The following is a 27,244-nucleotide window of genomic DNA, read 5'->3' as shown; positions in this document are numbered from 1 at the left end:
CCTCAAAAACTATAGATTCGACACTAATATCAGTCATTTTCGATCATTTGTAAATGTCTTACCCCTCCTTTAAGTTACATCGTCAAAGTGATATGGCAAAAATCATCTCATGTTCGAACTTCATCTAGATTGAAAATTTGATCGAGATCGGTCCGGTGGTTCAAGAGTTATTAAGTTTTATTTATTTTTATATATCTTCCCCTCCTTCCTCCACTCTTAAGTTCTATTGTCAAAGTGAATAGATAAATACCATCCCAGGCCCGAACCTCATCTATGTCTATGTTGAAAATTTGATCGAGATCGGTTGGATGGTTCAGGAGTTGTTTTATTTATTTTTATATATGTCCCCTCCCCTCCTCCTCCCCTAAGGTCTACCGTCAAAGTGATATGATAAAAACCACCCCAGGTCCCAACTTCATCTATATTGAAAATTTTATTAAGATCTGTCCTGTGGTTAAAGCGTAATGAAGTCACAAAGACGGTCACTTTTATTTTTACTCTTTATATATATATATATATATATATATATATATATATATATCTCCCTCCCCTAGGTTCCACCGTAAAAGTGAAATAACGAAAACATCCCAGGCCCGAATCTCATCTATGTTGAAAGTTTGATCAAGATAGGTCTGGTGACTCAAGAGTTACTAAGTTTCATTTATTTTTATAGATTTCTCCCCTCTCTTCTCCCACCTCTAAGTTCTACCGTTAAAGAGATATGATAAAGACCACCTCATATCTGAACCTCATCTATGTTGAAAATTTGGTTAAGATCGGTCGGGTGGTTTAAACGTGATGAAGTCACAAAGACAGCCACTTTTATTTTTACTTTTTTGACATATATCTTCCCCCTCCATTTCGTCGCACTGTAAAAGTGAAATGAAGAAAACATCCCAAGACTGAACCTTATCTATGTTGAAAGTTTGATCGAGATCGGTCGGGTGGTTCAAGAGTTATTAAGTTTTATTCATTTTCATAATTTCCCCTCCTCCTCCCCTAAGATCTACTGTCAAAAATAAAATGATAGAAAACTCCCCAGGTTTGAACTTCATATTTGCTAAAAATTTGATTGAAATCGATCGGGTGGTTCAAAAGTAATTAATTCACGATCATAGTCACTTTTATTTTTATATTTATTGATTTTTGTATATCTCCCCCTCCACCCCCCCCCCCCCTACGTCGCTCCATCAAAGTGAAATAATAAAAATCATCCCAATCCCGAACTTCATCTACATTGAAAATTTGATCAAGATCGGTCGGGTGGTTCAAGAGTTATGAAGTTTTATTTATTTTTTGACCCCCTCCTCTCTCTCCCCTAAGCTGTACCGTCAAAGTAAATAGCTAAAAACACTCCCAGGGCAGAACCGTATCTACGTTGAAAATTTGAAAGATATCTGTCGGGCAGTTCAAGAGATTAAGAGTCACACACATAGTCACTTTCAATGTTATAATATAGATAAAGATTATCATCACAGCCAACACATTCAGCTTAATATTGTAACATTTAATTTTGATATGTGCTCTTCACGTTCAAGAAGAGCTTTAAAGGCCATTTATTCTAATATTCTATTCTTAGTCAGCGAAAATTAAGAGAATTACGATCTTAAGTAAATAAATATTAGTACAGGAGTATCGCTCATTATACTGATCAGGATTAGTTGTGGCGAAAAGGTTTCCTTATCAATCAACTGGTAATGAAGTATACGCTACTGTACAAGAAAGCATTTACAAGCAGGTAAGTGACCACGAGAACAACGAAAGATCTGAATAGCAAATATTCTGATAGCTAGGGCTTTTAAGCATATAGGTTCTATACAGATCTAGCATTAGGTTTATTGAGTTTGTATTCTTCTGGATAGGTGAAACTTCACTCCCAAGAACAGCTATTGATGTACACGAAAGCCGTTAACCGAATACTACAGCTATGCTGTTATTTGCCTTAACATTTCTTTTTTAAAAAAACTTGCAACTTTCTATTTTTTACTAGTCGATGTGCTATAAAAATTAAAATTGATTTCCTTTCTGAATTACTCACATTTCCTTCCAGGTACTAAAAAAAATAAAAATACAAAAGTTCGCTTTCAAATATATCAGTATCTATTGAAATGTCAAGTTCGATCTAATCACCAACATCACCACTACTACTTAATCTACACTGCTAATTTAGCTACCACAAAATAGGAATATTTTTGCTTTAGTCTATTTTATAATGTTTTTATATTATGTTTCTTCCGGTTCTCGACTTCGAATTTTCGGCTTCCGTCCTTATGAGTTATCTCCGTTTAGCATCCGCATCATAAGAATATCACCTTCTGTTTTTTCTGAGTTCGCTATTTTTTCATATCGTGCGCTACGTTACTATTGAAAAACTCAACACGTTCTCTGGATTCTTGCTTTTAATATGTTCCCATTGAACGATGCAGTTAGGTCATATAATGAACAAACAGTTCTCACTGATCGTCTAATCATTGGTTTATCTAACGAACTTCTAGATTCGCCCTGCGAGATCAAAAGTACAATGGAATAAAAACGATCAGCAAATAACAATGAAAAAGGCAAAAATAAATTGGCCACGGTCTATTTTTAAAGGTATTTTCGACATTCGTCTACTAGAAATGAAGAAAAACCTGTCAACATGAACATGGGTTTGAAAACAAAAAATCCTACCTAAAACACGAACACTGCCCATTAACCTACGCTCACCTGTTATTACTGGTGCACAGAAACATGTAGAAATTTCGAAAAATGAGTGCGAGACAAAATTTATGAGCAACAAGTGTGTATATATATTCTATTACGATTTCTAATTCATAGAATGTTTAAGGTATTAAAATCAATGATCCGAAATGTCATTCGTTTTACCTTACGCTATCGACTTTAATTACTAAAAATTTAATTTTAACTATTAGAAAGTATGTGTGCGCTTCGTGGCAGTTTCAGGACTTACAAGCAGTATTTTAACTAAATATTTAAGATTTCATGAGTATCAGTCAACACAAGCATACACAACCAAGCACTCTCCTCGCATGTAAAACACACTCCTCACATATAAAACATAAACACAAACATAAAAATCTACATACCACAGAACACATAATCAAAAAGTACAACTCTTACCACTGTAAAACAGCCAGTACTCTACAATATATTACTCTGCAGTATTTACCTTTAAGACAACCCAATATTACTGTGATATAACAAATAATTGATAATTCGACTTTTCTGTAATTAACACTTACCTTCACAATAGTGACCATCCTCATACCTGTTAGGTCCAGGCAGTTATCAAAATTTCCAAGAAAGCTTATATCTCACCTGTCATCATCATCTCATTCCTTTAATGCGAGGGTAAGCTTTTACATTTTGCAAAAAAAGCAAGCTATAGCCAGGATTCTTTCTTGACGTCGTGGAACACCATTTTATATTTCCATCCAAATAACTTTATTTTGGACATTGCCGGCACTCGAGAATGACCCGGATTATCGGATCAGCGTTTTGAACATCGCATCGACCGCTGATCACAACGATCATCGATAACCGAACCAAATAAGAAAATTTAGATCGAGCGCCTTCGCAAGAGACTGACCGATCACTCGAAACAATTTCAACAACGGATTCTCGTAAAGCTCGGTGAAGGAACGAAATATAAGCCGCTGAAATCGATCGTCCGAATCCGGCGTGTGATAAAACGGCTCGCATACGTTCTACACGCTAACGATAGCAGCACAATATAATAAGTGTTCTGGCCACTTTCTAATTCCATCATACTGTCACAGCTATCAGTGTATAAGATACCTGATAATGAAGATACTAAATTAGCTTTGTAAGCATCTTACTGGTATTTCAGTACTTCGAAAAATTAATCACGTTTGTATGCAAATTTATTTAAATTAGCAAAAGACAGTTCCAGAGTATTAGAGGTATTTCATTTTTCTTACCGTGAATGATTTCACATCAGTATTATTATTGGTAATGTGCCATAGTATTACGCTTCTCAAACTAATTCAGTTTATAAATAAGTAAAACTTTCGAGTGATCAAACTTATAAATATGATATATTGAACTCATTCCAAAGAATGGAAAGAAATGAAACTTTACAGTATTACTATGATCGCGCAATACAGATTAAGAACAATATCAAAGCTGCAATTCAATTGTAAGTACAACTGTAGTTCATTGGCTTTAATTTTAAATAACGTTGAGTTTTAGTTTTGAACTAACACACAGTGAATGTAGCAATCTTGATCCCATGATCATTTATAAGAATCATTTATGAACTACAAATAATTTTAAAAAGAAATAAGAAAGAAAGAAAAAAAAAAAAAACACTTATCAGCTACAATTTAATTTTCCATCCCTATCACCCCAGAGATCAACACGTAAATACGTAACTAAAATATACTTCATAGAACAAAAACTGACGTTAATTTTCCTCTACGACTTTCAAATCAAACATAAAGTAATGCGGTCATAACAGAGAAAACAACAAAAGAAAACATTAATTCTTATAATATAACTTGATCTGTAAGATTTTCCAGCATTAGTTTTCTCCTTTCTTTCCTTATTCTGTTTATTGCTTCGAAACACTAGCAACAATAAAAAATTCAATAAACCTTCCAAAAAAAAAAAATCTATATTCACCATGCCTTAGATTCAGTACAAACTACAATCACTAACCAGGCCAATATATTGTTCAGCTGAAATGCTGATAAATTAAAAGTTAAATTTAACGACATTTTCAGACCATGTAAAATATTCCCCGTCTAATACACCTTCACATCTTTTGAGTTATCCTGCCTTTCAAATCATAGATCATGCTTGAACATAACTTTTATTTATTTATTTATTTATTTACTTTAGGAAATTGTCTCCGCTAGCCTACGTCTGGCCTAAGTAATACGTAGTTGCAGTCTACAGAACGTGCACTTTCAGCGAAAGGACACACAAGTAGACGATCAAGAATATTTTAGTATTTCTTATATTCAATTATAAAATGTGAGAAAGAAGCTGTACAAATAACTTAGGTCAACACCCTTGTTTACTAGTACTCAGTAACCTAATCAAGTGGCCCAAATAAGAGAATACAACTCTACTGGTATAAGAACAGAAATAGAAATGTCAACTGTATTCCCAACCTATCAATACATGAACTTCCTTTCTAAAACTCTATACAATTCCTCAAACAGTATATGATGTATAACATAATAATATTGTATTTACGATAAAGATCTGTGATGATTAAATGCCGCACTGTACTCAGAACCAAAGGAAGTTTTCAGTTTCTTATAGAGGATATTTCTGTACTATTTACAGTTTCAAATGTAATAGCAACATTTCAAATATCTAATAACATTAGCATTAATCAAATATCTTAACATTAGCATTAATATTGAAGATGAAATTAATCAATTTGTTTCAATGAAAAATGGATCATCACGAAATTTTGTTGGGTTTCAATCTAAGACACATTCGCCAATATGTTTAAACATTCTACACGAAAGCGAAATCATTCTCCATTTACAAATTACACATGTAAATAAGCATTGGAATGAGAAAATATCTCTGGTTTGATATTTGTCTAACACAGAACTTGAAAGCTAAGACAAATACCTCTACGTAACTCTTACATTTCCTTCAACATCAACCATAATCAATTTCTATAGCTGTTACTGGATGTTTATATGTTAGTTTGTTGAAGTTTAGGAGCTCACTTCAACATCCATATGAGGCATAGATCTAGAGTTTAAAGTGAAATCCGAGCACCATAATGCGTTCCCCACAATTGCACCCTGTCACGTGCACCAAAGAAACAAGCGCCAGCTACTAAACGGGAAGGGAAGGTATCACTGGACGTTACTGCTTACATTTTTCAAACAAAAATTAGAAACCTAATAGACCTCTCGAATTCTCTGCTAGAGAGTATAAATATTGTTATGAATATTGCGTACATGTGTGATTTTCAAGCGAAATATAGTTTTAAAAGAAAATTTTCTATAAGAAACGAATTTATGAACCATACATATCTCTTTAAGAAGCATACAATTCGATATCCTTAATATATCTTTTTGGACTGTTGTTGTACAAACATCTTTCCTTCATTTAATCATGTGGAACATTCTTTAAATCCTTAGCTGCAATCTTTTCCAGAAAGATGTTATAGCATAAATAATAAATATCGCTCTTATATAACTTATTCCTGGAGTTAACTACGTAATCGAAATTTATTTTCTAATATTTTAAAATCGTACAATAATTGCTTAACAATAATTTAGATTCAAAATATGTGTTCATTTCATAAACATATTTTGTAGTCAGTGTACTGTATAGCGTTGCAACATTATAGGAATATTTTCCTTTCATCCAAAACATGGACTTCAATGAAATCGTTAATTCACAGAATAAAAATGTACATCAGTTCTTATCAACTTTTAACATGATCCAATTTCGTGAAAAATCCTATTCTAGTACGCTCAGTCTGTGCAACTGTAGTATTTTCAACCCCACTGATTGAACTGTAGATTGGCTTTTATTTATAGCTTTGAAGGCAGTTGATTAAAAGAACTTGTTTCTGTAAGCTGGAAAGTTATCAATAATTTGAATACTTAACATAACATAATTTGAATACATTCTCACTGACAGCGAATTTACGAAATTCCGACACCTTTTCAGTGTTACATACATTACACGTCACATGATCTTACAAATTCCATTGTTGTTACTGTATGTGATATACTTCTTTCATTAGTCATATATGCTACGCGTGAACTTTCAACTGTACAACGTACTTTGTACTTAAGCTGGCATCATTGTACAATAGTTTACTATCTAATGTTGATAGTTTTGACTGAGAAACATTTCAGAATAAAGTTACTATCTGTAAATATGGTACATATTTCATACTTCCTTTTTCATGTTGCTCTTTCTATATTTTATGTTGCATCATTTCAGTACTCTAAGAGAGTAAAATATACTCAAAGATCTGTATCTGAAACATATGCAGATAACTAAAAAGAAAAATACATAGCCCTTGCTCAGATATATTTATCGTATCAGCTTGCTAACTGAATGACAACTCCTCGGACTTATGCACCCGAAGCATATAATACACTTATCTGCTTACAAACATTTACATTTCATTCAAGAAATTTTCTTTCACGATAAATCAATCCGCCGACCCTCCCTGGTTAAGTTTGAAATCATTTATAACCATTTCAATAATTGACAGAGGAAGTCCCAACCGTTCGGCAATTTCCTCTGGTTTCTTATTAAATTTCCACATACCAATGATATTACCTTTCGTGAAATCATCCAATTGCTGTGTTTCTGTTGGAGAAGGCATTGGTACTTTATGCTGGGTTTTAATTATATAAATGGAATAAATAATAAAACGTGCAAGGGAGAGAAATACTGTGAACCGTTACGTCTCGCGAGTTCGAGGGCTAAGACTGTATTAAAATATATCAATAGAGCTTGGAAAATATTTCGTCAACGGGACTGAGGTTCAACTAACAATTACAAAACTTTTCTTTATTACAATTTGGAATTGCCAAAATGCACAAGAATTTTTATCAATGAGTGGCCAGATGACACTACATACCGTGCCTTCACGTTTTTACTATCTTTCGAAATAGCACAACCGCAAGAGTAATCGAGAACAAAATACCGACACTTTTCGGATTTCACACAACGAAACGTTAGCTTCGTCAGCAAACGGAAACTTTTCTTGTAGATTTCTTTCTTGGTGTATTGAACAGAACACAGTCCTTACATGTCCATACTCTATCTATCTTCTGAGTTAGATTTACAGTTCGGTTGATATCGAGTGCACATACACTTCACTTAACATTCCAGTCGTCCAACACAAGGGTTTAAAACAAGAGAGGGGGAAGAAAAACCTTTAAATATTTATCCTCCTTCACACAACAGTCACAAACCACCACGAGATTGTTCAACGACTCTTCAATGGAGAATACCTTACTTACACAATAGCAGGATGTTGTTGCGTATCACACTCATCGGAAGCAGGTGACACACTGGTTTACAATACATAAACTTCTACTTCTTCCGAGCGTTGATCACTAAACACAAGCTCCAACCTACAAGAAAGTTTAAAAAAAAATTAGAGAATGCGAGTTGTTGAGTTGAGTTGAGTTTAACGTCCCGTTCAGCAGCGAGGCTATATGAGACGTGGACCTACTGATTAACGTGGAATCCGAACCACATGAGCTCCCGCCGGGAATCGAACCCGGGCCTCCCACGCCAAAGGCGCGTACGCTAACCGCTTAGCCACGGAGGAGCTCTAGAGAATGCGAAATTCCCATTTTATGTTTTCTAATTATCTAAAGAAATATACACAAAAGTATTGAGAAGTTCATGCAATGCAGTTATAGAAACTTAATTCTTAGTATAACACATTTTAATTAGCCTCAATTCCCATATACAAGGCATTTTGGAAGAAATAAAGCAATTCCATGTCAAATCAACCTGAAAACTTTTCATACGCTTCAAAACATTTTAACCAACGTCCTAGGTCCTTTAGGTCAGACGTAAATGTCAATCGAAGAAATGTCGATCATGCAAATTTTGGTAAATTTTGAGTACTTTGGAAGTCTGTAATTTTGTAACCGATTCACAAATTTATCTGAGCTTTCCGCTTCTTCCTCACACTGATGAAAGGGTCAGGACACAAAATATCACAGCAAACTGTAGGATTCGATCCGAAATTGTGTTGATTTGACATGCAATGGTTTAATAGTAAATATTCTGGTAAGGAGTAGCTAGTACTATCGATTAGTAGTAGTATTAAAATAACTTATTATAAGCATGTAATTAACTACTAATAGATTGAAGATGGCTGTTTAGAACCAATATGTAGAACATTATTTAAAAATCTACCCAAATAGTTAAATATATCTCAGGGGATTGATTATATGTTTTCTAAGCTACAACGATCTACATAAATTTAGAAACTATAACTATAGATAAAAGGGAATACTCGTACTAACTGTAATTCCAAGTTTGTCTTCTCTGAGCTACAACGATCTACAGAAATTTTAGAAACTATAAGTATATAGATAAAAGGGAATACCCACTAACTGTAATTCCAGGTTTGTCTTCTATATAATATACGCTGGTTTCTAAATTTACCTTCCAGTTAAACCCTGTCTCCCACACTCAGATTGTCTACTTGACCATTGAAATAAAGTTAAAGACACCTGGGCCTACATAGGTTCTTTCAGATTTTTTTTCTTCTTCGGGACGAAAGTGTTTAAGTATGATTTATATCAGAAGATAATATCATTGTCGTAAATTAGCGCAATATTTTGTACATTAGCACTAGTCCTTTTTAAAAAAGATTTTTCTATTTTTCTATTCTAAAACTCCGTGCTTCTTTGTTGTTCACCGTTTGTTTGTCTATTGAAGTTTAGATTCCTATTTCTTCTGTTCGGAACTACAGGGTCGTATCCAGAAGTAGTAGGACTGATTTTTCCCGCGTGTGTGGAGCAATGTAGGGGGGCCTGGAGGCCGGATGTTATGGAGGGGAGCCTTGGGAACAGGTGTCGACCGGCGGCAGTCGCCTGCGTGCGTTAGTTGAGTGTGGATCACCGTGTTAGTGACCTCCTGTTGTGACGCCTCGTCGTCAGTTGCGATGGAGCGAAATTTGGAGCAGCGGTACGCCATCAAGTTTTGCGTCAAACTGGGAAAATCAGTGACCGAAACCAAGGACATGCTTACGCAGCCCTACAAGGAGGATACCATAAGCCGTTCCTCGATATTTGAGTGGCACAAGTTGTTTCGGGAGGGGAGGGAGCTCGTCGAGGAAATCGATGTTGATTGCATGTTTTGACCGTCGTGGCATTGTCCATAAGGAGTTTGTACCTCCTGGACAGAGTGTAAATGCAAGATTTTTCGTGGAAGTGCTCACACGGCTGTGAAATCGGATCACACACGTGCGACCGGACCTGGTGGAGAAATGGAAGCTCCACCATGACAACGGCGCGTGGATTGTGAGGAATCTCCTGACCAAATTCCGCGTTTCCACGTTGCCTCACCCCCCTACAGCCCTGATGTAGCACCGCCGGACTTCTTCCTGTTCCCTCGTATCTAGAGGCAGCTCAAGGGGCATACTTTCGACTCGGTGGAAGCGGTACAAGCGGCGACGACGAGGGCGCTGAACTTCATCCCGGAAGACGACTTCCAGCAGGCCTTCGCGACCTGGAAGCAGGGTTTGCCCAAGTGCCTGTGGACCCACCTGTGTTTTTGACCTTTTTGTTAGTATATTATTGGTACAACTAAGGTTATCACATTGGAAGTTATTTTTATGCGATTCTGAACTTTCTTTGGGCGAATTATGTGCTTTCACGTTAAGGTAGACGATAACATTCAACATAAGACCTTTATAAAGTTCTGAATGCACTGAATGAATGAATGAATGAATGAATGAATGAATGAATGAATAAATAAATAAATAAATAAATAAATAAATAAATAAATAAATAAATAAACTCACCTTAGCTTGAGATAATTATAGAACAAATTAGTGTGTGGATTATGCTTATAGCCCATTTGAAGTAAAATACGCAATTTTATATTTTAGAAAATACTTTCCGTGAGCAGTGTGCTTCCTGACTCGGCGTCGCCGAGGGACGTTATCCCTCACATCTTGACGGGTTTAAGGTCATAGGTGCCGATACTAACAGTAAATATGTAAATATATTAGTAAAACTATTAGTATTATTTCTTACCTTTGATGGTAACAAAAGTATGCAGTGAAATTTGGTTTTCCAACAACAGCAGTTTAGTTCAGTCATTTGTTGATACCCTTCAAATAAGCATTCTGTAGAATTAACACCAGAATAGCGTAAAAATTCTTGTCAAAATTAAGAAGCATAATGCTCGGAGCTCCCAAGACTACGTAACGCTTACTATTTTAAGTGCTGAATTCAAACTTCAGTATTAATGGAAGTTTCGATGTACAATAAAGCAAGCTGCATCTTCAGGGAAAACCCGTCGTGAAAGAAGTGTTCGGGAAATTCCCGCAAATTGAACCCACAAAGCATCGGAAGTGAATACTTCAACAATAAAACTATTTATTTTAAGCTCGAAGACATTTAATTTCATTCAAGACATTTTGAAACATTTACTTTATAAAATATGAATTATAGGTCTATCTTTGTTAATTGTTTTAAATTAATTTTCAGAAAAGAGCCGTTTTGCAACAAGTGCTCGGGAAATTCCCGTAATTGAACGCACAAAGCATCGAAAGCATCGAAACGCACAACTTCAACAATAAAACCATTTATTTTACGATGAAAAATATTTATTTCATATAAGACATTTAGATGAATTATGTCTTAAATTAATATAGCTATTTGGTATTCATATAGCTATTTGGCGAACGTCATTGAGGCTCCTGGGACGACTCGATCTACATTTGGTCGTTCGTGTGCCTGTACCACAGTGTTAAACTTTGGGTCCTTCAAAATTTTCAGGATACAAGCTGGAAACACTCTAAATTTTCTGTATATATGTTGGCGGCATACCGACGTAAAATTACAAAATGGCGCCTTTTTTTTTTTTTTTTAATAGAGGATATCCACGCTACAAAGGACAGTTTTCGGTCTTTCAAGTTGAAATTTGTACAGTAGAAACACGAGAGACTAAATTAGCTGTATATATTTTGGCGGCATAAAATTTCAAAATGGCGGCCATTATTCAAAATAACAGGCATTCGTGCTACAGGGAGCAATTTTCGGACTTTTTCAGTTGAAATTTTGAGGGTAGAAGCACAAGACATTCTTCATTTGCTGTATATATTTTTTTGGCTATCTAATATTTGGTCTAGGAATTAATTCGTGCGGGTGGACAAGAGATGGCGCAACGAACGGAGCGTCCCACAGTTCCGTGTATCCACACATGTGTTGCAAACCCCTGTCATCGCGTATCGTTCGTAGTATAGGGCAGTGGATTAAAGCGTCAACAACACCAGTTTGTAGTTAAGTGAACATGGCGCAATTTGTGCCTGATAAAGTGTTTTTGCGGGGTGTCCTGCTGCATTACTTTAACATGCAGAAAAGTGCGACAGAAAGTCATCGTATTTTGGTGGAAGTGTATGGTGACCATGCTCTAGCTGAGCGAACGTGTCAGAAGTGGTTTGCACGGTTTAGAAGTGGTGATTTCGGCTTGGCAGACCAAGAGCGAGCTGGACAGCCAAAAAAATTTCAAGACGAAGAATTGACAGCATTGCTCGAGCAGGATTCGTGTCAAACGCAGGAACAACTTGCAGCAGCATTAGGCGTTGATCAAACAAGTCTCCAAACGCTTGAAAGCCATGGGAATGATTCAAAAGATGTCACATTGGGTTCCACATGAATTGAAAGACAGAGACGTTGAAAGACGAAAAACCATTTGCGAATTGCTGCTTCAACGACAGAGCAGAAAGGGGTTTCTGCATCGAATTATTACGGGTGATGAGAAGTGGATCCATTACGAGAACCCTAAACGAAAAAAGGCCTGGGTGAAACCAGGTGAACCAGGTCCATCACAACCAAAACGAGATATTCACTGTGCAAAGGTTATGCTGTGCATATGGTGGGATATGAAAGGTGTGGTGTACTATGAGCTGCTGCAACCGGGTGAAAGTATGACTGGAGAACGTTATCGACGACAATTAATGCGTTTGAAGCAAGCTCTGGCCAGAACACGACCAGAATGGGAGAACAGACATGATAAACTTATTGTTCAACATGATAACGCTCGCCCACATGTCGCAAAACCGGTCAAAACCTATTTAGAAAATGTCGGATGGGAAGTTTTACCCCACCCGCCGTATTCACCAGACGTTGGTCCTTCGGACTACTACTTGTTCGATTGCATGAACAACGATTTGATTGGACAGCGGTTTACTTCTTCAGAAGATATCGAAACATGGGTCTCTGACTGGATCGCTTCCAAGGATGAGGACTTCTTTCGCCACGGAATCCGTACATTGCCTGACAGATGGGCGAAAGTGGTGGCTAGCGATGGACAATATTTTTCTTAAGGTATTTATGTATTTTGTGTTTGTACTACAGCTTCAATGTGTGCGTACCAACCGCACGAATTAATTCCGAGACCACATATAAAATTTTAAAATGGCGGCCACTTTTTCAAAACAGCAGTGAATAGAAAATTGTTGCAAGTTGTGACAATGACAATCTTGAAATGTAAATCATATTTTAACATTTTTACCACAAAGACATTGAAATATTTCGAAAACACCCAAATAAACCCGAGAAACCCCACATGGGCCCAGGTGGGTTGGGTTTTTTCAAAAAATACCCGGGTCTTTTCAAACCCTGGTTGGAAGGCTCGCTACCAGAAGTGTGTGAATGCCCAATGAGCCTATTTTGAAGAGTATTAAGTCGATGTACCAAAATGTTCAATAACGTTTTTTCAAAAAAAGGAAGTCTAACTACTTTTGGTTACGACCCTGTATAATTACCATGCCCAGCTAAGACAATTTTCTTTAAAGCTAATCTTCTCTAATCGGAAAAGTAGGACACCAGATATACACGTAAACAAACTATATATTTATTAAGAAAGCACAGCACACCCAACGAAATCTAACAGTCTTCAAATATTTGACATAATATGTGGGTCAATAAATATCAGACTGGACTTCTTGAAAAAATTTTCTGGCTCATATGTTTCTGTTTAAAATTATATATGAAACTATATCACAAGAAAAGCACAAATGTAAGGTTTTGGCTGTCAGTCCCGTGGTGATCGCATGGGAGGGAGATTCAAAATTGCCAACCGGAATATTCTGCCTTATATTCAACATATTACACGTATATAACGTCTGAACTACTGGTAGTATTGAAGTAGTTTGAGATATTGCTGGAAACTACATGAACAGTAGATTTCAACAGGAATAAAATCATTCAGAAACAATTTCATTTACACTGCAAAAGATAATGGTAGTGTAAAAACTAATTCAAGATTACTTTAATTTGTTTCAGATATATTTCCCAGTAACACCTCCACATACGCCTCAGTATCAGGGTTTGAAAAAACCCGGGCTTTTTTGAAAGAGCACAACCCACCTGGGACCATGTGGTTTTTATTTGGGTATTTTCGGGTTTGTGTTTTTTTTTTTCGAAATACTTCAATGTCTTTGGGGTAAAAGTGTTAAAATGTGATTTATAGTTGTAATTTGTATTTCAAGATTGTCATTGTTACAACTTGCAACAACTTTCTACTTACAGCTGCTTTTTCTTTATAAAAAAAAAAAAAAAAAAAGCACCATTTTGAAATTTTACATTGGATCGCCGAGAATATCTATACAGAAATTAAGCATATCTCGTGCTTCCATCGTCAAAATTTCAACTTAAAAGACGGAAAATTGTACTTTGTAGCGCGGATACTTGCTATTTTGGAAAAAAAAAAAAAAAAAAAAAAGGCCGCCAATTTGGAATTTTACGTTGGTATGTCGTCAAAATCTATACAGGAAATTGAGTGTTTCGTGCCTGTACTCTGAAAATTTTAAATTAAAAGACCGAAAGTTGTATCATGTAGTGTGTGTGGTAGAGACACACAAACGACTTGAGTTGATTTTGTGTTTAAGGTCCCTTTCAGCAGTAAGACTATATGAGACGGGGCCTACTGATTAACGTGCAATCGGAACCACACGAGCTCCAGCCAGGAATCGAACCCGGGTCTCCCACGCCGAAGACGCGTACGCTAACCGCTTAGCCATGAAGGAGCTCGGCAGACAAACGAACAAATGTAAATTAAGTCATCCAGAAGCCTGACTGACGTTTGCCAAATATGAATACCAAAGGGGGTCTATTAATTTAAAACAAAGATACAATTCATGTTGTATGAAATAAATAAATCTTTGAAAATGTCTTATATAAAATAAACATCTTCCAGCGTAAAATAAATGGCTTTATTGTTGAAGTTCACTTCCGATACTTTGTGCGGTCAATTACGGAAATTACCCGAGCACTTGTTGCAAGACGGTTCTTTCCCGAAAATTAATTTAAAACAATTACGAAATATATAATTCATATTTTATAAAGTAATTGTTTCAAAATGTCTTAATTGAAATTAAATATCTTCTAGCGTAAAATGAATAGTTTTATTGTTGAAGTATTCAATTCCGATGCTTCTGCGTTCAATTATTACATAATAAATACATTATCACTTAATAGTGCATAAAGTTTTTTTTTTTTATTATTATTATTAATGCGGACGTTATCAGTAGCCGCTCATTAATTCCCACAGGGGGATTATCGCATAATAAATAAATCATCATTTAAGTGCATAAAGTTTTTTTATTAACATAAAACAAAATAAACAATTAAAATAACATTTTTCAGTGCTAATATTTGGTACCGGTAAGCGGAAGGTGAGAAAATTGTTAAGGCATTCAAAAGTAAAAATAACCTAAAGCCAAGGTTCTTTAAACTTAAAAATAAAATTTTTCACAACAAGCTATAACATAACATCTAGCTGGCCTTAATATGTGCATCTGTAATTTAATTTATTGTTTGAAAAAAAATAAAAAAAGTTAAAAAAATATCTGGTGACGTTTTGGTGGACAAATACACAAATTTTCCAAAACTAAACAAAAAACAAAACGTAAACCCGTCAAACGTATGAGGAATAACATCCCTCGGTGTCGAGCACACTATTCACGGAAAGTATTCTCTAAAATATAAAATTGCATATTTTATTTCAAATAGGCTATAAGCATAACCCATACATTAATTTGTTCTATAACTATCTCAAGCTGTTTTTTTTTTTTTTTTTTTTTTTTTTAATTCATTCAGTGCATTCACAACTTTATAAAGTTCTTATGTTGAATGTTGTTGTATACCTCAACGTGAAAGCATCTAATTCGCCCAAGGAAAGTCTAAAATCTGATAAAAATCACTTTCAATGTGATCATCTTATTTGTACCAATAATATACTAACCAAAAGCTCAAAAACCCAGGTGGGTTTTAAAGTGGTTTTTGTTCAGGTGGGTCCAGCCCGAAAAAAACACCGAGTTTTTTTGAGCTGGGTCCACTTGGGCAAACCCTGCTCAGTATAGCTACATTTTTCAGTCCTATGAATAAGATCTTCATCTACTTTCACTGCATTAGTAACAAGCTTGCAAGCAAAACCGGATTCACAAGAAAGAGAAACGAATGGCTAAGATTGTTTTATTCGATCTGCTCTTAAATAAGAGAAACTTTCATAATTAGCTTTGCTGTCACGTTTTGTTAATAATGGACCTACTGAACAAATAGTAAAGCGTCAAAATAATGGTAGAACATTGCTAGTTCCATGTAAAACACGCCAACAGCTGGTTTTACAAATACAACACTGATTTTTGACTCGTTGGTTCCCCTAAAGGATTCGTTCCAAAGTTATGAATAGATAAATTAAAAAAAAAAAAAGTTGAAAATGCATTTACTTTAAGATGCCATATTTAAAGATGGTGATAACGTGACACACGATCGTTATAAATAACAATTTCCAACATATTCTGTATGAAATGAAGAAGAAACGAAGTTTCTACCTATTCGATAGGGTACAACGTTTTAAAATTTAAGGGATAAATTCTGTCGATGGCAATCCTGACAATCCACCCTTGTTTCCCCAAAGGGGATTATTCTGGGACATTGTGTATGTTGTTAACAACATTTTGAATATAAACATGTTCACCAATCTGCAGCTTATTATTATAACATTCAGTTTTTTTTTTTTTTTTCACTCGTCTACTTATCATTGAACACAAACAGCACTGAAAAGTGTGATTCATTACTATGCAATTATAATGCAAAATTAGGTCATAATGACAACGTAGCACAGGTTGGTGCAAGTTATTCCCATTTATCTTCACCTGTGCGCAATCTATCTTTACCAATCAACCTACTCCCTACGGACGCACCTCGTCCAATTCAAAGGTCCTCCTGCTTTGCCTGTCATGAACTGGAATAATGCAACTAGTTTGTAATAACAATCTCGCACAGGCTGGTGCATATTTTCCTCAGGAGTAGCGGTTTTAACTACATGTAAGTCTGCACGTTTATTGTGTACAAGTCATTATAAATACATATGCAGATACTGGGCAGGCGCCAAGAAAATAAGTGTAGAATTCTAGGAGATAATGCGAGGATTAAAACTGTAACTTTCGAGCCGTTATTTCTAGTAGCACCCCTCAACTTTACCTGCTCCGTGAGGGGATCGGCATGTGTCAACGAAAGAAAAGTATAGATACACGAGGATACTCTTTCCTTGAAAAACTGATCCCGTATTGGCAAGGTTCTAGATTACTGGTCCCCCTTCCCATTGAGCAATAATAAAGACAGAAAATAACGTGCCCTGCGGAGCTCTAACCCGCCTTCACTTGCTGACGCTCGCTCGGCAATACTGAGTAAATTAAATGTATAAACTTTAGTACAGAAAGAAACCAACCCAGCTACTAACCTACATGGGGGACCAGTAATCTAGAACCTTCCCTCCCGTAACCTTTATATAATTATATTACTTAAATTAAACATCAGCATCAATTAGTCGGTTTAGATTAATATAGAATCAATCTTTAATTAAAATGTACAGGTAAAAATCTGTTAATCCACTTCACACATATTCTTAATCTGTTCATTTTTTTTTGGTGGTGGGGTTAACTTTACAATGCCCGCTCCATTTGAGATTTTTATGAAGACACGATAAATTACAATCGATTAATTCTAACAAAATGGATCCAAACTTCCTTATCCCTAAGTTACCGCGAACCAACCCAACCCTATTCTACTTTACCCTACCCTACGCTCCTATATCCTTTTGAAGGGAACCTAATTATCAAGGCGAAGCTGGCCTAACCTTAAGCTTTTTATTGAAAACTAAGCGGACAACCAACTTCGGAATAAATACCCAAATAAATTTTTAAGCTCGTTCTGGCTTCCCTACATTAACATTTTCCCAGTGAGAAGTTAGTTTCGTTAAGCCCCGATGCGATTATTTCCACCATGGTAAATCGAATAGAACCTAAACTTACAATAACGTGAGTTTTCGCAGCTGGTGGGGTTAACGGAATTTATGCGAAAGACAGTCAAGCACTTGACCTGAAAAATAATTTACGTAATTAATGAAAAATGATTATTTCCGTAAACGTATACAACAGAACACGGTTATAGTTAAGGAGCCGTACTTCCCATTTAGGGAAGGACGAGAAACGCCATACTTTCAGGAATTATTCATTGACTATCTAGGATGTTACAAAGTAGGTAATAGACTGAGTTCTTGCCCTTGTACTTAGGGTGTTTAGGTAGTGCAACAGTAAGATGTATCCTCGTGCACGGGAGATGAGAAGTAGCTGTTCTTAACTATTACCCAGAACACCTGCGCATGAAACCCCCACAGAAAACCTATTATATTTTTAAGTAAATTAGCCTAATGTTTCGATTAGGCAACTAATTTATCGTTACCGATCTGTAACCCTGGTACTATACTCAATTCGTAGTTTTTATGGTGAAACTGCATGGGATTAGCAGACAGTACTAATATACAATTTGTAGGTAAAATACGGGGAACGTTTTTCGGGAAAAAATGAGTGTGTGAATGTAAATAATCTCTGTAAGTGTACAGCATACTGAAATGAATTTTGAATGGTAGCGAAAGTACTATATGTGTACTTATTTACTGCGCTGGAAGGCTACAGAATACAAGAATGCAAATAAGTAGAAATACACGTCAGAAATTACCAGTATTTCAGAAGATTTTACCTAACCTGAAAATTAAAAATCTGTCAAAATTTGGTAATCGACCTGAAAAGTCTAACCTAATTAAAAATTTAAGAAATAAAATTTGGTAGAAGCGTCTGCTAGAGTAATTCCCTGACATCTTTTTTTTCGATTGACGCTTAATAGTTATTGTCCGTACGTTCGAGATAAATGGCAAACGCTTGTAAAAAGTTGCACGCATACATACATATATTAAACATACACATATGTAGATATAGATCAGTGAATATATTTAGAACTGGAATACATAACGAAACCATTTTTTGTTTGTTTTTCTTTTTTTAATCGGAACTGTCAATGTTAGTTCGACTGTTTTAAACGTTTCAGCAGTACCTAGGCTGTAAGGTCATCCTAAATGGGGTGTAGTAGGTGAAGATACCTACTGCATTTAAAATTTTATTCAAATAATTGTATATTTCTACAGACATTAATCGTTTTGTTTAATTATGTATTGCCTAATAACGACATACACTTAAGTTAGCGATCAACTTCAATAAAATGGCTGTGCCATGAAAGGATTGTGGGTTGGTTCCGTGGTTCAAGCCTTCGTGACAGTTTAATTAATAATAAAGGTTTCTTTGTTTTACTACTGTTGGAGAATAAAGTATTAAATGTAACTTACAAATCTACGCATATCCTAAAGCACTATTCCACTGAATTTGAGCCCACAATCTGAAATTAGCCTCATACACAACTCTCCCTATAACCTTTACTGGGGCACTTTTCCAGAGCATATGCTTCTAAGGTTTGATATATATGTACTTTTACATTTATTTAAACTTTGCACAGTTTGAATTACTAAATTCCATCACCCTCAATAAGTGTTCCTTAAACTTAGCAATAAAATTTTCATTAGTTTAATTGCACAGCTATTTATTCGGTACTAGTAAGTTTCATCTACGTGTCTTAATTGTTTGAGAAACACAAAATGCAGTGAGTATACTGGATATTCAAGTACTATGACTTGGCAGAGATAACTCGAAACTGTAACAAATCAGTGCAATAAACCTTTACATTTCCATGCGTAACACTTCGTTCAAAGCTAAACAAAACTTGCATTTAAAAAATATTTGCGGTATTCTTCACACCGATTATAATTGCTTATTGTATTCGGTTGAAATCAATGAACTTAGCGGACTGACACGGAATGAAGAATAAGGGCAATAAGAGGCACTTTCCGTAATGATATGTTTTAACGCAACACCCAATTAGCGTCGGTCAGCAATAGGGGTGTTCCGGATTCCGGAATATTTCGGAATGAAAATCTTAATTCCGGAATCGGAATTAAAAATTTACTCATTCCGGAATTCCGAGATTACGGAATTTCGGAATTCCGGAATCTCGGAATTTTGGAATTCCGGAATCTCGGAATTCCGGAATCTCGGAATTTTGAAATTCCGGAATCTCGGAATTCTGTAAGTTCACTCCGAAAAATTCGAAATCTCGGAATTGCGGAATCTCGGAATTTCGGAATTCCGGAAGTTCATCCCGAAATTTCGGAATGAATGAATCTCGGAATTCCGGAACTTCAGTCCGAAATTTCGAAAACTCGTAATTCCGGAATCTCGGAATTTCATCTAAAAATTTCGGAATTTCAAAATGAGAACTTTGGTTTAGCACTTCCGAATCTGAAATTCAGAATGCCGAACGACTGTACGTTGTTCCAGCATATCAGAATCTCGGAATGTTGAAATTTCTGAGTCATGGCCCTCGAAATTGTAGAACCAAGTAACTGGATTTTGAAATTTTAGAGTTCCTTGATTTCATAATTACAAAAGTTCAGAAACTGGAATCTTCAAATAATATGATATGAGATAGACATCAACTCAGACAGATATAATGATGAAACTTACTTCCTTTCACACATTGTCAGTGGTGGCTATACTCCGTCCTTCTGCGGAGCGGGAAGTTCTTAGTCATGGTACTCATTGAACAAAATTTAAACACTTCATTTATTGGTTCTTGTCTTTTTAATGTTCCCCAAAGGCAGGTTCTATGATATTTATACATGGTTGCTAGCTGGGCCACCAGTGCAATACGGAAAGAGTATCAACTAGTTCCTTCCCTGTCTGGCTTCAAAATGACATATAGAAAATGGAAAATTTAGAACCACGGTGAAGACATAAGTTGCGAGTTTCATGTTCGTTACCCACACATTTACTTGCACACTTAAACTGACATTCCTCTGCTATTATTCCACCCTCGTACTCCTTGATGTTTAGAAGCCAGGTTCTCAAAACGTAGTTGAAATGCTCGTTCTTCGCACGGTCAGAGTAAGTTTATGAAAAATAATTGAACCCCCAATTCCCCTTACGATACACATTTCAACGATTGTTTACACGGTTTACCCCGAAAACTATGGATTCAACACTAATATCGATAGTTTCCGGTTATTTTTACATGTCACCTCTTGCCACTCCAACCATAGGGGTGTTAGTGGGTCTTGAGGGCTTAACTGCAATTTAAACGACATCGAGTGTCAATGTTCAACTCAGCGACCTAAAATATCTATGAATTCGACAGTAATACCGGTCGTTTCTCATTATTTTTGCATTTAACGCTCTTTCAACTCGCTTCCTTGGGAAGCTAGGAGGTCTCTCACACACAATTTGTTTCCAGGTTGTAAAGTTGTTTAATTTAATAATTGAAATTGCGAAGTTTAATTGAAATTGCGTTCCAGAGTTATGTTGGAACAAACATACATACATACATACATTTTTATAAGATAAAGCATGTAGTTCTTCTCCCTCATAACTTTCTTAGTTTTTAATTTCTTGTATTTGGAAAATGGGAACTTTTCAATAAAAACGTGGTTCGGAGCTCACATACATAGTTGATTCCGTAACTAGCTGATAATAAATAGTTTTTCATAACGTAAGCCTTGCATAATGCTATTACACACAAATATTAACTGTTATGCCATGCTATCTTTTTTAATACATAAAAAAAACTTTCCTTAATGTTAAATGTATTTTGTATTACTATAAAGAAGAAATAAAAATATAATAGATCTAAATTATGGAGAATTGAAAATAGAATATAAGAAACATTCATATATTTATAATAATTGTAATTAATATTTGTAAAAACAGTGGAGAAATAGACAATCTAGGTTTCAACACAAAGTAATAATGAAATGCCATATCAATAGAATTTTAATCCTCTCATGTTTCTTTAATTTAATTTAAAGAAACCTTTAATTTTAGTTTCTACATTTAAAAAAAATCTATCAATCGTACAGCTTTACATAGTAGCGGACTGTTACCCTTATAATCTACCTGTTCATATGATCAATAAAACAAATAAACAAACAAAAAAACCTTATTCTGTTTAAAGATATTGGTTAATGCTACTTAAATTTCGTATAATTTTCCATTGACTAGAATATACATTATTACAATTAATTTACAAAAACTAAAAAATATGCATTACCTCAAATCCAATACTATCATTATTGATTCAAATATACATTATTACAATTAATTTACAAAAAGACAAAAAAATATGCATTACCTCAAATCCAATACTATCATTGTACACCTTGTTTAATGCTTTTCGGAACACGGTACTCAGTTATAGAACGAAATAATATCATATATATTTGATGGTTGCCATTAAATCTGATTGTATGTGTAAATTTGTTCTACTACAAAATTCTACTTTTGAAAATAAAAACTAGGAATGCAATGGATGTACCCGATTGCAATGAAATGAGCTGAGCGAGCTTAAACTACGTAATCATTCCTGGCCATTATGCAATAATAAATGCCATTTTTAATTGTTGACAAAAAAATCGCGTGAAAACTTTTTCCCCATGTTAAGTCTATGCAAGCGTTTTTCGGTGATTATTCCTCGATGGTACATCGGATTTTTGATTTCGACCTATGTTGTCACTCAGCACGACATACTCTATCAGCGTGCTAAGTTTGGTTGAGATCGGCCAAACGGTCTAGGAGGAGTTCGCGGACAACCAAACGGCTAACCCGAGTATAAGAGCTTCGCTTCGCTCAGCTCAATAAATTCAAATAGCATTTTTCAGTCTGGTTATTTTACTTGGACATACATAAAAGATAGAATGAAAATGTACGTTAACTACAAATTAAAATAAAAACTACTTATCACTATTAAACATAAGGAAATTTTATACAAATAACATAATAATAATAATATACATTACACATATTTAACATGTAACATTAGAAAACTAAGGGAATGTTATACTGTACAAACGACATTTTAAATACGAAATATTATGAATCTTATGAACTATATCAATTGAAACATTTGTTCAAATAATGTATTAGTTGAAACATTTTTGTATTATTAACGTTATGAAACCTAAGAAAATGTTATTTTAACAATATGTAGATACATCTATACAGTTATAACACTAGTAACTATACCTTTCTCAGTAGCTTAACTCTTTTAAGATTTATAGCGACTTCTGTTACTGTGGCGTAGTATCGCCTTTGACCGCTTATTTAGGTTCTATAACAGGTATTTAAGCCGTTTTCTTATTGGTCAATTTAATGATGGCCCTAAGAACACCCCAGATGCTTTTCGGAACCGGATGATCAACTTGGCGGCGCCAAGTGGGGGCGGAGGGGCGTTTTTCCTTTTTTCTTAAGGCAAGTTTTTAAAAAATCACGTCTTTATTTTTCAAGATATCAGATTGAAACTTTACATATGAATTGTGTGTACCGGTACCTCTGCAAATTTCTGAATAGGGATGCGCATGAGACAAGATTTGAGACTGTCTCGACTCGAAAATGTGCTGTAAAAGTGATGTCTCGACTCGAAAAATATATATTATTTTCTATTGGAAGAGCTGTGTCTCGACTCGAATTTTATCAGGAAAATTCTGTCTCGACTCGACTCGAACGCATCCCTATTTCTGAATATATATATTTTTTGAGATCCCTACGTGAAACCGGGCCTGGGGCCGAGGGAAGCAAGTGTTCCGAGAGGGCGATTTTTTAATGAAAAATTTCCGGTTTTCCCCGATTTTTCCGGTTCAGGTACATGATACAGACATGTAAATCGTACCGTTGGAAAGGGCTCGATATACTAAAGAAAATGAGCCATGACTGTTGCACAATATATATCCCTACGGGCCTAAATTCAGACTTTCAACAATTTTTTCCGCCCTTTGTTTTCAAGATACAAGATTGAACTTTTGCACACGTATTATGTACATAAGAAAAAAAGCTTCAGATCTCTACATAAACGCAGGCCCGGATCCGAGGGGCAAAGTGTTTTGGCTGGATTAAAAAAAAAAAAAATGCGGGTTTTTCCCGAATTTTACGGTTCAGGTGTATGATACGAACATGTGAGTGGTACCGTTGGAAAGGGCTCATTATACTGAAGAAAATGGCGTTTGAACCATGACTCTAGGTCAAGTAGTAATAAACAGTATATTTTTGAAGTACAATATATATATATATATATATATATATATATATATATATATATATATATATATATACACGAAAAGAATGGATTACCTTCAGACTTTCAAAAATTTCTGCTGACCTTAGTTTTCAAGATACAAGATTGAAATTTTGCACACGTATTATGAACACAACAACGTATTTTATAAAATAATAATTCAGATCCCTACGTGAACCCAGGCTTGGGCTAGAGGGGCGCAAAATTTCGATTTTTTTTTCGAAAAGTCTCCCGCTTTTTCCGTTTCCGGTGTATAGTACGCACAATCGAGTGGTACCGTTGGAAAGTATGCTTTATCCTAAAACAGAAAACGAGGTATGAACCATGATCCTACGATAAATAGTAAGGAAGCAGTAGCTGTAAAAGTATAAAATAAAGTATAAAGTATAAAATTTACCTGAGAAAGGGGAAATCCTAAAAGTAGTGTTGTAAATAGAAAAAAAAACGGTTCGTATTTTTTCAGAAATTTACGTTTTTTTTTAGAAAAAAAACATTGCCTCTCGTTTTTTTCTAAATTTCGTTTTTTTTCAAATAGTCACTTGTAATACATCTTACGTCTATTTAAATATGAAATATTTTTATGTAGGTGTAATTACCGTAAAATGCAACATAAATTATACGCTAGATACTGATACGCTACAAATATTTTACAATTTACATGAATACCATAGCTATTAACAATTCGGGTTTCAGCAGTTTTCATCAATATCAACTAAGAAATAAAAGTAGAAATGAAATTTTGTTTTTTCGTGAAAGCAGGCCTTTAATAGGTACGAAAATAATGTCACGAACAGTATAAAATTCAAATAACTTGTCTAAAGGTAAAAACTAATACTAATTTGCCTAATAGTATTTTTCTAAATGTCATATATAAATAATTTGTCGACTAGATATATATGATATGCAGAGTCGGCTCTACCATATATGCAACACGTGCATTTGCGTGGAGCGGCAAGTTTGGATGGTCCGGCAAAATCTGTCATAAGTATATTATTTAAATTAAATATTTCTTGTTGGAAACAGACTTCATGATGATGGTAGTTATACTTACTAAGCTGACCTATTTGAATACTACCTTCATAAATTATGTTTAGGTTGCATTAGTTTAAGGTCACATGGACAATGCTAAAACAAATGGTCGAATAAATCCGAGCACAAATTGCTTGATTGTTGTCAAATGCAAGAATTGAATTCTCGAATAGTACTGAATATCTGTTCCATTTAGTAAGTTATCACAGTTTTGATATGAAACTAGTCTTGTTTTTGTCAGAAACAAGTTCCTTATCACTGAAGATAGAAACAAGTTTTTTTTTTTTAATGTTAGAAGATGTAGAAGAAAAATCAAGAAATAAAGATAAAAGAGCTAGATGCACTGGAATTGCAAACTGATACATTGACATTGAAGCTCGATAGTGAATTCTATAAAAAGAATTACCATCTTTCCTCTGCAGGTGTGTTTGCTTTATCTTTCACTAACATAATAGATTAATATTTAAAGAAAAACAGACACAACGGAATTGCATTTTTAGTAAGTATTTAAGCCTTTCTGAGTGCGACTGCACTTACCCTCACCTTTGTTGTTCATGCTGGAGTAGCATACTTAAAATCATGACTTTTAAGATTTGTTCTTTCTGGAGAAAGGGGGGCGGCAAATTATGCCATTGCATGAGGTGACAAATTGACTAGGACCGGCCCTAATGATATGTATATAAAAGACATGAATATAGGAGGACTCAATTTGAAGTAATGCAGGGTGTTTCAAAATTAATATTAGGGTTTTGAAACTTTGTAGTATCTATTACAATTAACTTACAATTATAAATATTATATCAAATGAAAGAGCAACTCAAACAGTTTTGTACGCACGCATGTACATGCAATGTTTCTTCTGTCTACCGTTAGAAAGAGCAAGTAGCAAAGATGGAGACTAGAGAGCAGAAAGCTTTTTGTGTTTTAATAATGACTGAATCTGTACAGTGCAACCGTCTGTGTGAAGAATATTAAGGAGACGCTTGCAACTACGTCTTTACCGTTTGCAGTTGCTACAGGTCTAAAGTCTACAGACCACGGTTTGCGTGCCAATTTCGCAAGTGAAATATTCTTGCATAACAATGAAGATTTTCTGGATAGTGTCGTCTTCAGTGATAAATCGACCTTTCACCTAAGAGCTAATGTGAACACTCATAATGTTTGCATCTGGCCGTCAGCAAATCCTCAGGAGATGGTACAGTTGAAACGAGACTCTCATAAATTGAATGTGTTTTGTGCCATATGGCGGAAAGTTTATGGGCCTTCCTCGCCTATCGACTAGACGTGTGCCGTGTGACGCATGAATCTCACATTGAACACTTGTAGCAAAGACTTGAAGACTTGTAGAACACTTGGTGCTCTTTTACTTGATGCATTGCTTATAATTGTACGTAAAACGTAATAAGTACTACGAAGACTTAAAACCCCAAAATTTATTTTGAAACATTCTGCACTTCTCAGCAACAGTGTTGGAACTAAGATGTAAAAAGAAGAGAAAATTTTCCTTATAAAGTTATTGTTTACAACGATAATATTATTAGTCGAGACTATAACTACAGCAACAACATGAGTTAGTAGTCCAAAAACTGTAATCAAATGTATACTCAGTGGCTCAGGTGGCTAAAGTGGTACACACGGGTGTGTCACTTGTTTAATCCGCTCCTGTGTGGACACTAATTAAGATATCGGGATATTATTCTTGCAAAATATGGCTGGACTATAGTTTATCATATTAATTTCTTTTTCTTCTGGTGTCGAATTTCCTTCTCAAATTTCACCCCAGTCAAAAATTCGAGAATTTTCTAATTTCGAATTTCCTTTACTTCTTTTTTTTCTTGTAGCTTCCTTCGTTGTAGAAAGACATCCTTAAGACTTGTCAGGTAGATACCTCGGATGGATACATAATTTTTGACATCAATTGACGGGCCTGCGCGCAGTGTTGCCAATTAGGGAAATTTAAATTCTCCTATATTTGGGCAAAAAAA

At 35.1% G+C, this 27,244-nt stretch overlaps 1 protein-coding gene across 6 annotated transcripts in view; it reads right to left on the bottom strand.

Moving 5' to 3' along the window:
- LOC145662586 (uncharacterized) overlaps positions 1-19,551 on the bottom strand; it is a 60,143-nt gene extending 40,592 nt beyond the window's left edge. For 2 of the 6 annotated variants that reach the window (XM_081728296.1, XM_081728299.1), the window contains exons 1-2: positions 19,405-19,551; positions 3,243-8,099 (exon numbers count right to left, since the gene is read on the bottom strand). The gene's annotated coding sequence lies outside the window, so the exon portion shown is untranslated. The remainder of the gene's footprint in view (positions 1-3,242; positions 8,100-19,404) is intronic. The other 4 variants (XM_081728297.1, XM_081728300.1, XM_081728295.1 and 1 more) reach the window with 2 other exon arrangements.
- Positions 19,552-27,244: the final 7,693 nt, after the last annotated feature.

The sequence above is a fragment of the Thermobia domestica genome, chromosome 10 (genome assembly GCF_964235325.1).
Source record: "Thermobia domestica chromosome 10, izTheDome1.hap1.1, whole genome shotgun sequence".
NCBI classification, from domain to species: domain Eukaryota; kingdom Metazoa; phylum Arthropoda; class Insecta; order Zygentoma; family Lepismatidae; genus Thermobia; species Thermobia domestica.
Note: the sequence above shows the minus strand (reverse complement) of the source record. Positions and strands in the feature narration are given on the sequence as shown.